The following is a 14,282-nucleotide window of genomic DNA, read 5'->3' on the forward strand; positions in this document are numbered from 1 at the left end:
AAAAACATGAAACAGAGAATGTTGTCACCGTACAATTTCGCTAAGACCTCCTTGGAGTATTTTCATCATAACTCAAAAACAAAAAATCATATTCACATCAAACTAAAGCCAATGGAAAGCTAACAAAATTATCTAAAACTTTCATGTTTACGCCAAAGACCAATTCTATACGGATCAATACCAGTTTTCATTTTAAATTCGAAAAAGTTGTGCAGAAGTTCATAAAAATTCATTGTGACCTACGTGCAGTAATTTGACCATAACTCAAGTTCTATAAGTCAAACCAACGGCATTAGAAAGCTAACATCCATACCTGCAACTTTCGTGTTTACACCTAAAGCCAATTCAAAACTGAAATGTGTGAAAAAGATGCAAAAACATGAAACAGAGAATGCTGTCAGAGATAGCTCTCGGGAAAACTCCATTTTTCATCCCAAAATCCCAATTTTGAATCCCCTAAGCCCAAATTTGGTCCCAAAGTTTGTTTAAATGTTTCTAAACATGAAAAGAGACTCAAATCCATATAAAACTTGAACTAAAACACCCTTTCAACAAAAATCACCATTTGACCCATTTTTCATGAAAACCTTCAAGAACAACATAAATTCACTTCAAGCTCTATGATTATGATTACCCATGGATTATCTAAGGTCTGTACACAATTTCTACATCAATCTAACAACTTTCATCATCTAATCATCAATTCTCTCTCAGAACTCTAATTTGCAAATTCTCACAAACTAATCCTAGAACATGTTAATTGCAAATTCAGAATTACAGACTTAATATTACCGAATGATAGTCTCACCCTTACCTTAGAATTATCGATTGGCAGTCATTCTCTTGGTTCTTCTCTCCTCTTGTTCTCTTCTCTCTAAACCTTGTTTTCTCCAAATCCTTGTTTTTTTTGCATATCTTAGTCTTTCAACCTAATATCTCCTCTATTTATAATACTAACTTCTCTTCTTAAATCTAATTAGGCCCAATAACTCTCTTCTTTCTATTTCAGCCCCCAAATCTACTTATTCTAATATTATATTTCTCCACTAATATTCTCCATCAAAATAAGTCGACTAAATTATAAAAAGACATCTAATCTCAATAAAATAATAAATAATAAAAGTAGCGCGTTACACGGGCGACCTTGTCCTATGGTGTGCGGACGTATGGAACAAGAACGCCCGGGATGGAAAGCTGGTGGAAAACTGGGAAGGACCCTACAAAGTCAATAACAGCACAAGAACATGCACCTTCATCCTCGACACTTTGGACGACCTCTCAATTCCTAGAACATGGAACACAAACAAACTCAAGCGTTGTTATAGCAGAGTAACGGTTCCAACTTTATGATGTACCTCAAACCAATCATAAAAGCTATTGTAAGTTCGTTTTATGAATATTGGTATACAAGCGTCTTCCCCAAAAGGAACCACATTTGTTGCAAGTTGCTATTGATTGACAAGACTCAAAGTCTCAAACGAGGAAATTATCCTCTAAAGGAGGGTGGAAGTTAAGGCTAGCCACCCAAGGGTTGAGTGTCTCTCCCCTAAATACCCAGAAAAGGGAACTAAGCTTTGGTCGGACGTGTTACCTCGGGCGACAAATTAAGCTCAAAACAAGGAGGGAGGCGCGACATAAAACAAAATGAATCATCACAATGCCACTCAAACGCGCGGCATAAAACAAAATGCATCAACGCAACGCCACTCAAAAGCGCAGCATGAAACAAAATGCATCAACACAAACAAATAGAACGGGACGCCGGAAAATCCTCCTTAAAGTGGAATGAAATAAAAATGGATAAATGCGGAACATGGCATGAAATAAAAATCCGTTAAACACGAAATGTGGCATGAAACAAACATGCGCACACACTGATGGGGAAGGGAAAGAAATTACAAAGGAGACGTCATAGCAGAAATTACAAAAAAATAACGAAACACAAGGGCCAAAAAGCTTCTTTGCAACCTCCGAGCAATTATAAAGGGCGATAGGGATACCTATACTAACTAATCAAACATAGCCACCCGTGGAATGAACTATGTTAGGCCATAGACAAACATAATTGTGAACTTCAAAGCACAAGACAAACGACCCTACCCACCGGGAGACAGAGCTTTGTCTGGCTGTAAACGAGCCTAATTTAGAGCAAAAGGCACAACCAAGTAATGGACCTCCAACCGGATGAAGACTCAAGTCCTTAAAAACCAAGGAAGTAACCCAGCGGGTGATACGAAACTCGCGAGGATGAAGCCTAGTGCCATCAAACTAAAGGATCCATGGCCCTAGGTAAGGACCTCACCAAGTCTATGTCTTTCTCACAACATCCACAACTCTTTCCAAGGGCTTTTATACCAACCTGGACGGCCTTGGTAACGGGATAGAACAAGGAGATTTCTTCATCTCAGCCACAACTACCGCATTCTTAACAAAAACTCCTCGAGGAAAGACAATGGTCCTAACGCAAATCACATGTTCTAACGCAAATCTAGCAAAACCTTCGACCGATTTCGTTTCCTCCTTTCCATCATGCACCACCATGATGAGTACATGGGACAAACCCCTATACATTACAAAGGGGAAAACCATCCCTCACTCGATCCGAATCAACGAATGAGAGGAACTCCCAAAAGAAGGAAGAGAAACGTAAAGACTCGGAGGAAAAAGGAAATGTTTTCCAACAATCATGCCAAGGGAAAAACGGTGAAGTGCAAAGGAAACCAAGGGAAACTCCCCTTTAAATATCTCTGAATCTGCCAGAATCAATGGACCAGATGGAGAGGAAACAAAGAATCGTGATCTAAACGGCTAGCAACGACTTTGGGTAAATCAAACACAGACAAAGCTACGCGTGTGTAAAGCCTTTTCTCCAGAGCGTGTGGAACTCACAAGGCTGACACGTAGAGAGTAAAACGAATGACTATCCCATCGGGAAAAAAGTTTTCAGCTAAAGGCATTAAATGTCAACTTCTCCTACTAACTCACCTTCGGGTTCCACTTCCATGCGAACGGAATAAAAAACTTCCCACTAAATACCTTAGGCGCCGTCAAGCAGAGTATCACAAGACTAAAATCTAGGGTACCTTAAAGACATCAACGCCTCAAATGCCATTAAGGAAAAACTACCGTGGGCTCCACGTTAAACTCCTCTTCTACAAATAAAAGCCATTGTGCCTTAAAGGGAGCAACAACTTGGGGCAATTGTTGGGGACCGGTCAGAAGACCAATCACACATCACTTTTCACAACACTTTCTACACACTCTTTCTCAGTTCCATTACTGACTTGAGAGTCATAGTGCTAACATGCCTTCAGGCACCTTTCGTTCCACCACGAAGACTCACCGTCGTCGTGCCGGAAGTAGTTACCGTCACATCGGAGCATTACTCACAGTCGTTGTCACTAATCTGCTCTCTCTCTCTCTCTCTCTCTCTATATATATATATATATATATATATATATATATATATATATATGTATATGTCTAGATTCAATATGATCACACACGGGTGAATCTAAACTTTTCAAATACACATAAACAATGTTCCAAAGATATGATGGAGGCATGCGTGTATTTGTGATTTCTATTTGATGTTCTCTCTCTCTCTCTCTCTCTCTCTCTCTCTATATATATATATATATATATATATATATATATATATAGAGAGAGAGAGAGAGAGAGAGAGAGAGAGGACTTTTATAATGAGAGGATGAGAGGATTGAATAAGAACACTTGGATTAAGTTTAATGGTTGTGATTAATTTGCTCATTGAAAATCATGTTGTACGTTATCCTTTTACCATCTTTTCATTTCAGCCTTTCCACGACTCTTCAGTTCTCCCTTAAGCCCAAAACGCCATCGCCTTCATTTTCTTGTGCCCTTCTGCTCTGCAACTTCTTCTTCAAGACAACAACCGTTTCTACCCACAAAGGCGTTTAAATCCTCATCTTTATACTATAATTTCATATATTTTATCTCTACAATTTCTGGAATTTTTAACCTAAAACTAATTTTTTGTTTCATGCCCCAATTTTTCTTACCATCGATTTCAATTCTAAACCATCAAATTGCTTAAATATATTCTCTACCTTTTTATCCTTGTGGTACCATTGCTAAAACCTCTAACTTATATTAAACCCAATTACAGAAATCCCTAACATGTATTGAAAACAACACTTTGAATTAAAGGTATGAAATTGATGTTCATTTGGCAAGTGAAATTGGGAGCAACAGGAATTTTTTATTCTTGAGGAACAACTATTACACGGGCATGATGTAGGGAGATAAGAGCGTGGGAACATAGTTTTCAGACTCGGCTCGGTCATCGACTCGGCGGGGGTACTGGGTCACTGGGTCAATGGTCGAACCACTGGGTTGTTGGTCGAACCGCATGACTGAACCGGAACCACTCGGATGACTCGGTTAAATAACTCGGTCCTTAGATTAAATTTATATAGTTATTTAACCGGATTAACTCGGATTGAATCGGTGACTCGGTCACTTTAAAGACTAAAATAATGACCCCTGTAAAATAAGATAAAAACTATCCAACAATAATAATTTCATAGGCTAATTGCTCAAATTCAAAACATAGTCATAACTCAAAAAACATTTTGGTAGTAAAAATCCAAATAGATCCCAAAAAAGTATGATTCCAATTCCAACATAAATTCAAGTAAGAGATTGCCCCAGTTATAAAAATTCAAAAAGATCCCAAGAAAGTATAATTCCAACACAAGTATTATCATCAATAACATTTAATTCCAAGGAGTCAAGATTGATTGAGCAAAACGACGTCGTTTCAGACTTTCAGTTAAGCAAAAAAAAAAGCAAAAAAAAAAAAGCAAAAAACCGGTCTGACCCATGACTCGGCCGAGTCACCGGTTTTTACCGGTTTTGACCGGTTTTGACCGGGTTTGACCGAGTTAACTGCATGGCCGATCCAAATGTTGGCTCGAACCGGCTTACCCACCGGTTCACGGTCCGACCGGTCCGACCGGCCGGTCCGAGCCGAGTCTGAAAACTATGCGTGGGAGCCTAGGAGGAAGATAACAAATTTATTAACTACAAACAGAACATGAGATTTTTCCAATGAGCAAATTAATCACAACCATTAAACTTAATCCAAGGGTTCTTATTCAATCCTCTCATCCTCTCATTATAAAAGTCCTCTCACTTGATACACACTCTCTCTCTCTCTCTCTCTCTCTCTCTCTCTCTCTCTCTCTCTCTATATATATATATATATATATATATATATATATATGCCTTGACAATATTTTGTTTATAAATCAATATATCAATAATTTCTATAATATTTAAAAATTTAAATCAAAATTGTACAAACAAACATAATAAAATAATCACATGCGTTAGCGCAGTAGAAAGAGCGGACAGATGGGCACGATAGTGTCCGTCTTTTCGCTAGTTATGATAAAGTAAAATAAAACAACATTAAAAAAATGTAAATAAAACAAAAGGAACCTAGATTTATAGTTAAAGTTTGAATTGGAATATGATGCTAAAAGATATATAAAAGAAGTAACATAATTTAAACAATTATAAAATTTGGTTTCAAAAGATAAGATATAACAAAAACAAAACAAAAGTATATAATATATTTAGTTTGTTAAGATATTTATACTACATAAAAAATAATGAATAAAATATTTAGAAAAATCAAAAAAATAATAAATTTATTTAAATAAAAAAGCATAATAAAAACATTAAATAGAAATCACAAATACACTCCCCGCGCCCATGTCAGTGAGGCCATGTGCCCTATGTATGGGAGCATCTTTAGTTGTTGTCCCACGCTCCCCGCGCATGAAAACGACCAAGGAATGTTGATTGCTTAATTTTCATGTCGTTTTTTTATGGAAAAACCCTATTTTCACTCCTTTAACCCCTAAGCAATCATGAAATATAAATTGAGACCCTTGCACATTATTTTATTCATTCATAAAACTAGCAGTACAAGGCAAGGGTCAAGCATCAGTAGCTTTAAGGTAGAGGTTCTCCATCATCCTTTTGTTCTCTATAGGGTATGTTTTTCTATTGTTTTGTAATGATGTCGGTTACCATGAACAACTAAACTTCTTTGATTAGGGTTCCAAGATGAACCTATTCTTATTTGTTGGATTCCATTAGTAAAATTTTTATTCAGTTTATAACTTAGAGTCTTATTTAATTCATATATATAAGCAGCAATATTAGGATTGACAACCCTCGTTGTAACACCCCGATTTTTAATATTAATCTATTTGTATTATTACAAGTCATAAAAAACTCTCTTGTAAATGGCTGCTGTAACAACACGTTTTTCATTATGATTATTATTTTTTATTATATGTGTTTACTTGCTTGTTTGTGTGTTTGATTTGAGATTAGTGGATTTTTAGGCGAGAACGGTATTTTAGACATTTTTAGGACTTGGGGCATTTTGGTAATTTGAGGAGTAAGGGTAAATTAGTAATTTTAGAATGTTGAATATTTTGGTGTTTTAGTGTGGATAGTTATTTTTAGTAAGCTAGTAGTAACTTGAGGTAATTATTTTGTGGTGGTAATTAATTTGATGTTTTAACAAGTTAAGTAAGTAGTAACTTTTTATTTAAGAGGTAAGAGTCTCTAGACCCATTATAAATTGATTTAACCTAGCCCATTTATTGGAGTATTAAAACATAACTTATGAGGAGAATTAGGGTTTAGATATTCATTTCACACTTTCACACAAAAAGGGTGGCTAGAGAAAAAATAGAGAGAAATGAGAGAGAAGTGACGATAGAAGAAAAAGGAAGAGAATCCAATTGAAGGAAAGAGAAAAGGAAAGCAAGGATTCAAGAGGGGAGTGAATATTTTGGTGAATTAAATTAAGCTTAAAAGGAATCAAGGTAAGGGGATAATCTATAATCATTTTCTAGCTGGGTCATATTTGATTTGTTTGATTTTGAGAAATTGATGATTATATGTATTGAAATTCATGCTTATAATTAAGTGGAAATTATGGGTATGTTGAAATTTGTAGAATTAAGTTGTTTAAGTGTTCTTGTTTGGTGTTTTGAAATAAGTTGTTTTAATATTTTTACTTAATTGTATGAAAACCATGAATTTATTGATGATTATTATTTAAACATGATTTAAATCACTTGTAGGATGATTGAGTATGTTTGTATGTTGATGGGTTATCAATTAATGGTGTTGATTGTGAAGTTTGACTTGAATTGTGATGTTTTGGAGTTTTTGGTGAAAAATTAGTGTGATGGTAAAAACTTGATGATTTGATGTTATGAACTCATGCGTTGATTCATTTTTATGTTCCTTTTATGTATGTTAATAGTTAGTAAAGTTTTCAAAACGATTTTGGGTCAATATCAATCAAAATTTGGGTTTTCGGGGGAGTTTTTGTGTGAGTTCTGATGGTTCCTTTTTTATTAACGTTTGGTTTTAATGGCAAGTGTACCAGTCATTTTCATCAAGTAATAAAGTGATAAGTAGAGCATCGTATCCACATGGATTGTCCTTTCCTCTGAACAATTCTCGTTACTTATTTTTGTAAGTTTGACGGTATAAAAGTTACGCTGCAAGTTTTATCTGTTTCCAACAAAGCGAGTTTGCCTGTTTTGGTTGCAGAAATACAAATGGCGCTTTTTTTTTATCTTAAGTAGACTATACAAGTGATGAGGCCATTGGGAAGTTCCTATTTAGGTAGGGCACCACCTGACCCAATGGGTTTTTGCCATTGGGTACCTAATTAGGCTTATCCCTCCGATGGCTAACTGCACCTGCTGATCCCACGGTGATCCTTACGTGCGGGGTCTTGTTAATTCAAGGGTAATTGAAACATAAACTTTATGTTGGCTTTGCAGTGCTTCCCAAGGCAATGAAGGCCAAGGTTCCCTTCGGTAGACCCATCTACGAATCTTAGGACACTCATAGCACACTCTCTCTACGCTTACTTAGTAGTTCTGCAAACGGACAGCCCTAATCTACGTCTACCTTACTAAGGGTTTCAAGAGAATGGTCTTATTAGGTTACAACTTTAAGTCAGACAGCTAGGTGCTTGTTTCCTAATTACTAACCAGTTAATTCCTAGTTCGGTAAGGCACCACCCAATCCAATGGGTTCTAGCCGCTACCTACGTCTAGGGTCAACAATTCATATGGTATCTTTGGCTAGTTAATAATCACTTACTTCCTAGACAGATAGTTATCAGTAAAAGCATATAAATATCAAGATATAAGCATCCAAATAGTGATAGAAATATTATGCCCTGTCACAAACTAAGTATCTAATCTAGGATTGCACCTCTCACAGAAATAAAACTACTTCCTAATAAAACATAATAGTGAACAAAATAATAAATAAAATAAAATAAACGACATATTATATTAAATAAATATCCAACAAAAATATACAGAATTTCATCTTAGAACTCTAACCTAAAAAGATTTAGTTACACATGGTAACTAAAAACTACTAAAGATAAAAACATACCCTAGAAAATCAAGGAGAAGGTAGAAACTCTCCCGAAGCTCCAAAGTTGCCTTCCTCTTGAACTGCGACAGTTCTGAATGTGAAATTCTGAATGAGGAGGGTTGGATTTTAAAGTGAGAGTTTCTACCTGGGTTTGGGCTAAAAGTGTGGGCTTTACCCAAAATAAGAATAGGAAAAGACGCTTGTACCCTACATTTTCATATGCACGGGGCACATTGCCAGCATGCCTAGCGCATGAGTGTATGGCAAAAGTCATGCCCTAGGTGCATGGTGCCTACTCCATGTGCTAGGCGCATGACCTCTCCTTCCTAGGCCCAAATTCTCCGATTTTCTATCGTTTTGAGTCTTCGTCTTCAAATAGTTTGCCTCAAGACGTGGGTACATAATTCCTCCCATTTTTAAATATTATGAGGCCTCTTGAATCTTCATTCTTTGTTTCCTTGAATCTTCGTAATTCTTCGGATGTTCTTGATTTGACAATTTGCAGGTTTTCTTCGTGAATTACTTCAAAAACCTCCTAAAATTGCCATGTTTCGGGAAAACTAGAATTACATACTCAAATATAGAAAACATTATAAATGTCCCGAAATCATGGGCAATCGTTCTAATAATACTCCTTTTTGCTGCTAAAACCTAATTAAAATAACTAAAACACAAGTTTAGAATAACGTAAGATGACCTGTCATCAAGTTCTCGAGCGGAACCCATTTATGGGTTCCTCTATTCCTGGAAAGCTCGCTGGGCGAGCAGGTGTGCGCCATGGCAAGGAGTGCAGGACATCATGTGTTGTTCCGTGCACTCCGGGCCGTTGGGGTCGTTTCCAGACGCCCCCTAACGTTCCTTTTGTTGTGTTTTGATGCTCTTTTAACTAATAATGCTATTGGAACATCATTTGAATTGGATTAGATTGTGTAACACCCTAATTCCCACATTTTATTTTTATAATAAAAACACATTTAAAATAAAGAAACACACAAAGGTGTCACACATCTTCTAGAAAATTCAAAAGTACTTCATTCAAATTAAAAACATTGCAGTGGAATTTCAAAAACTTTAAAGTACATGTCGCATCAATATTTCAACACCAAAACTAAATTCAAAAGAATTCTAAAATAGAGTCTAATATAAAAAGAATCCCTAGTCCCTAGTGTCACAGATCAGAGCTTCGACTCGATAAAGACTCCCAAAAGCGATAAGTAAACGAGTAGGCTCCAAAGCCATCCTCAGAGACTCATTGCTACTAAACGTCTTCTTCCTGCAAATCTCAATAATGCACATCTTTATATGACTCAACAATACACATCTTTAAATAGCATCATCGTCAAATATCACATCTTTAAATCACACATCTTCAAATATCACATATTTATATAACACATCTTTAAATCACACATTTTCAAATAACACTATTTTAAATCACAAATCTTTAAAAAAACATCATCGTCAAATACAACATCATTAAATAGCACTTCAATTACACATCGTTAATTCCCACATCAATTTCACATCATCAAATAATTCAAAAATTACACTTAATCAAATAAGTCATCAATTACTTTTTGTTAAGTAACACATCAATTACACATCTTCAAATAACTCATCAATTCAATTCATTGAATAATAAAAAAAAATGATATTAATTTTAATTATTCTTTATCACGTAAAAGAATAAACAATAGTTATAGTACTTATAACTATTCACAGCTAGGCAGTGCATAACACATGAAACAAATTCTGCCATATATTTTGGATCGGCACATTGAAATTGATTAAAGCATTGATTTCTAAACAACAAAACAATTAACATTAACATTAATACTTCAAAAAAAAAAAAAAAACAATTAACATTAAGTTTCAGAAGGTGTCACTTTAAAGAATAGTAGAATACAAATTTTGAGGAGTTAAACAAAATATTTAACCAAGAGGCAATCAACTATGGCAAGATATTTCGGTTACCAGTGGCACCTCCAAACGTGTATTCCAACAAGATCCCATAGTATTAGTATTAGTACTCCAAGATTAAATAGGCCAAATTAGAAATTAACAAGTACTTAAACTTTGAAGTCAAAAGGATATCTAACTCAAAACAATTTTTCCTTCAAAAAAAAGAAAAAAAAAACTCAACAATTTTTAAAACCACCAATTTCATATATGATTTTCAAAGGAAACCAATTAATGGCTTTTGAAGTAAGAACCCGTAGAAACAGGTAGCCAAAATGAAAGAACACAACCATATGAATCAAATTCAATCAATACGATGCAAAAAATGGGTGGAAATAAAAACAAACACATAGTATATATTTGCCAGTTGAATCGTATAAAAAAAACGCAACATGGATATCATATATTCACATAACAATATATTAAATTGACAAAATCATTCAATCACAAATTTAACATGTAAGCATCACAGTTCAGAAATTACAGTCAAACATATAATTACGGAAACATAAAAGAGCACGAATTTAATCATAGATTCATCAAAAGAATAAAGAAATAATGAAAATTAGCAACCCTTCACTACCCACATGAGTACACAACCCTTATGATGAATCAACCCCCCCCCCCCCCCCCCCCATACCTCTAGTTTGCAGAATTGATGACTTCCTACGGTTGAATCGCTCTCCAAGCTCTTATCTCTTTGTCTCTTTTGCCTATTTTCTCCACACAACCCTAGTTTTTCGTTTGTCGCCTTCTTTCTCTCTTTCTAGGCAACCCCTTCTCTCTAATTCTATTCTTTATTTATAGGCTCTAGTTGAGTTTGTTACTAATCTTTTCAGATTACTATGTTTACCTCTAGGTTTGTTACTAATCTTTTCAAATTACTCTCTGCACCTCTTGAATTTGTTACTATTTTTTATGTAACTACATCGTCTTGCTATTCACACTCTCCTATGCTTAAATCATTAAAGCACTACTCAGCTCACTAACTACACCTCTTTTCTACCCAATTTTACTAATCCACCTCGCACTCTACTTTCTTATTCTCTAAAAAAAACACTATTTTCTTCCTAAATATTATTTTCTCTCACTCTTTAACCGGTCAACTGATAGGATAAACCGCAAGTGCACGGTCTATCGAAGTAGTAATAAAATTGAGTATCGTTCCGACAGGGAGTTGTTCAATTTAATTAACTTTTAGAGAATGATTAGAAGAGAAGAAAGATTATTAAGTAGAGGGTTTCAGTTGGTTGAAAAGAAATACAATAATAAAAAGTGAGCCTTGGGATTATTGGTTCATCGTAGTGACGAATCCTTCACAAACAAACCCTTAAACTTATAACCTTACGTTAGTCCTAATTTCTAAAGACAAGTTTCTCTTTGGCCTATCACATCTCCTTTCGGTCTCAGTGAGTGTGTTCCTCCAAAAACCACACCTATTTTCATGGGTGATTGCCTTTGGAATCCTTGAAGCTCAAAACTTTATGTGTCTCAAGGTTTGCTAGACTATGTTCATGTTTCACAATCCTTGTCTAGATTCACTTGTTCAAATATCAAAACTCCACTTTCATTTTATGAATTGATATTTGGAATAATGGATTAACAATTATCAAACCCTCCACTTCCGCTTCGACAGTTTGATAATGGTTAATTCATGTTAAAAAGGTGAATCTAGATTAGAAATTAGGGTTACATAAAATTAAGGTTTAAGGCTTGGTTTGATATGGATTATGTCATAAGACTTGAAGTCTACTCACTCATGCTCATCGTAGACATAGAGAAGAAGAGAGAAAACATAAAGTAAATAACAAGAAAGTAAAGAAATAAAAGAAGAACTTTATTGAGAAAGGCAATTGTCACTTATTGAATTCCAAGAAATAAAGATGAATATTTGTGATGGGAAGCTACTCTATTTATAGTTTACATTCGACTTAAAATCTAAGCAACTACATGGGCTTTTTGGCAATACTAAAACAGAGTAGCTTAAGTCCTAAGCAAAAGCAGCAAAAGGGCATTTTGGGAGGTGGCACGGCCGTGCCACATGTTGGCACGGGCCATGCCAAGCTTCTGACTTGGGGGAGACTTATTTTTGTCTCCGAATCTTCGTATTTTATCTCCGAATCAGCTCCAGACTCCTTTCTTTTGCTCCAAGACTTAATCCATCGAATATTTTTCTTGAAATATAATAATATGCAATTGAAGTAAAATAGCTCAAAAAGGAAACAATATTAAAATAAAATAAACTCGAATCTAAATAAAACGAAACCAAATATTATGCCAAAACTAACTAATTATTGACTCATCAAACTCCCCCACACTTGAATCTTTGCTTGTCCTCAAGCAAAAGGCAATAGACATAGTAGCAACAAAAAGATTTAACATATGGCAACACAATTGAAAACTCATGTCTCTCTTAAGGTTTTATTCAAGTATTCCTTTTGAACCTATTCAACCCAACAACAAGTCTCAAGTGAGTGTGTGTGTGTGTGTGTGCAGTCCAACCCTTTTCTTGCTCCTCTATAAGACAGATATTATGAGGAACAGGTTATATCCTTAATACTAAAGTAACCGAGAAAAGTCCTTTCTTCATTACATATAAGAGAGATGGGAATTTAGTTAGAATTAAATTAACAAATTAAGCACTTGGGGCTGCAGATTGCTTAGGGGCTACCATTTTCTCATAGGAAGTCTTTATGGAGAGGGTGTCCTTTTCCTCCTAGATTCCACGATCACCACAAGTAGTGCTGCAATTTTTTATCATCTCCGCGTAGGAAGTCTTTATGGAGACGGTGTCCTTTCCTCCTTGCTTTGATGAATTTATTTCCTCTTTTCAGGGATTTAGAACTTAAGTTCGATTTAGGGAGTCACCGCCACATTTAGGAAGTTAGAGAGAGGGTGTCCTTTCCTCCACATGTTGGTGCCATTCACCCGCCCCAATTTTAGTTTAACACATTATAACAATATAGCACATTATTTCCCACACAAACTTATACTACTTTTACTCTGAAGACTTTCAAGGGTCTAAGTTACCATTAAAGTTAGAACGTGTTCCTTAAAATACCTACTCATACACTTACTCAAAGATTGCAACTGAGTGCTTTTCTCATTGGAGAATTATTTTACAATAAAACAAGATGTGGGTATAGCAAGAACACTAAAAACACAAGAGATCACTTTCATGTATAAGAAACAACCTTTCAAGAAAAGACAACAAAAAAATTTATGCCATAATTTTCGATAAAAACAAGCTACTTAATCATGCCTCTCGCCATAAAAACAAAGCAAGAGAATAAAGTTCAAGGGAGTTTAGAAACACTACGACTCAAGACACTTTATTAGGCTCCCCCCACACTTAGGAGAAGCATTGTCCTCGAAGAAGAAGAAAGAGTAAAAGGGGTGCGGAAAGCTCGCAATTTGCGGAAGAAAACAAAAAATTGAACTCTGTAGACCTGTCAGGCTGGCACGGCCGTGCCAACCTTAGCACAGGCCATGCCATCTTTCTGCCATTTGGTGGAAATTTTGAGGTTTCATGCTGGCGCAGCTGTGCCAACCTTAGCACGGGTCGTGCCACCCTTCTAGCTGTCAATCTTCAATTCTGCTTGCTTTTTCGAATCATAGTCGGACAATTACCTACAAAACAATTTGAAATAACAGGAAAACAATTAAATACGTGGGTTGCCTCCCACGAAGCGCTCTTTTAGAGTTACTAGCTTGATGAAAGTGGAGGCATAGTTTCTTAAGGAGGATCATTAAGAGCCCAAGTAGTTTCTACTTTGACGGTCTCTCCTGCATTATAAATCTTTAACCTCTGGCCATTAACTTTGAATGATCCGATCTCTTTAGAAAAA

The sequence above is a fragment of the Medicago sativa genome, chromosome 7, assembly GCF_051527215.1.
Source record: "Medicago sativa cultivar Bolivia chromosome 7, Bolivia_mono, whole genome shotgun sequence".
NCBI lineage: Eukaryota > Viridiplantae > Streptophyta > Magnoliopsida > Fabales > Fabaceae > Medicago > Medicago sativa.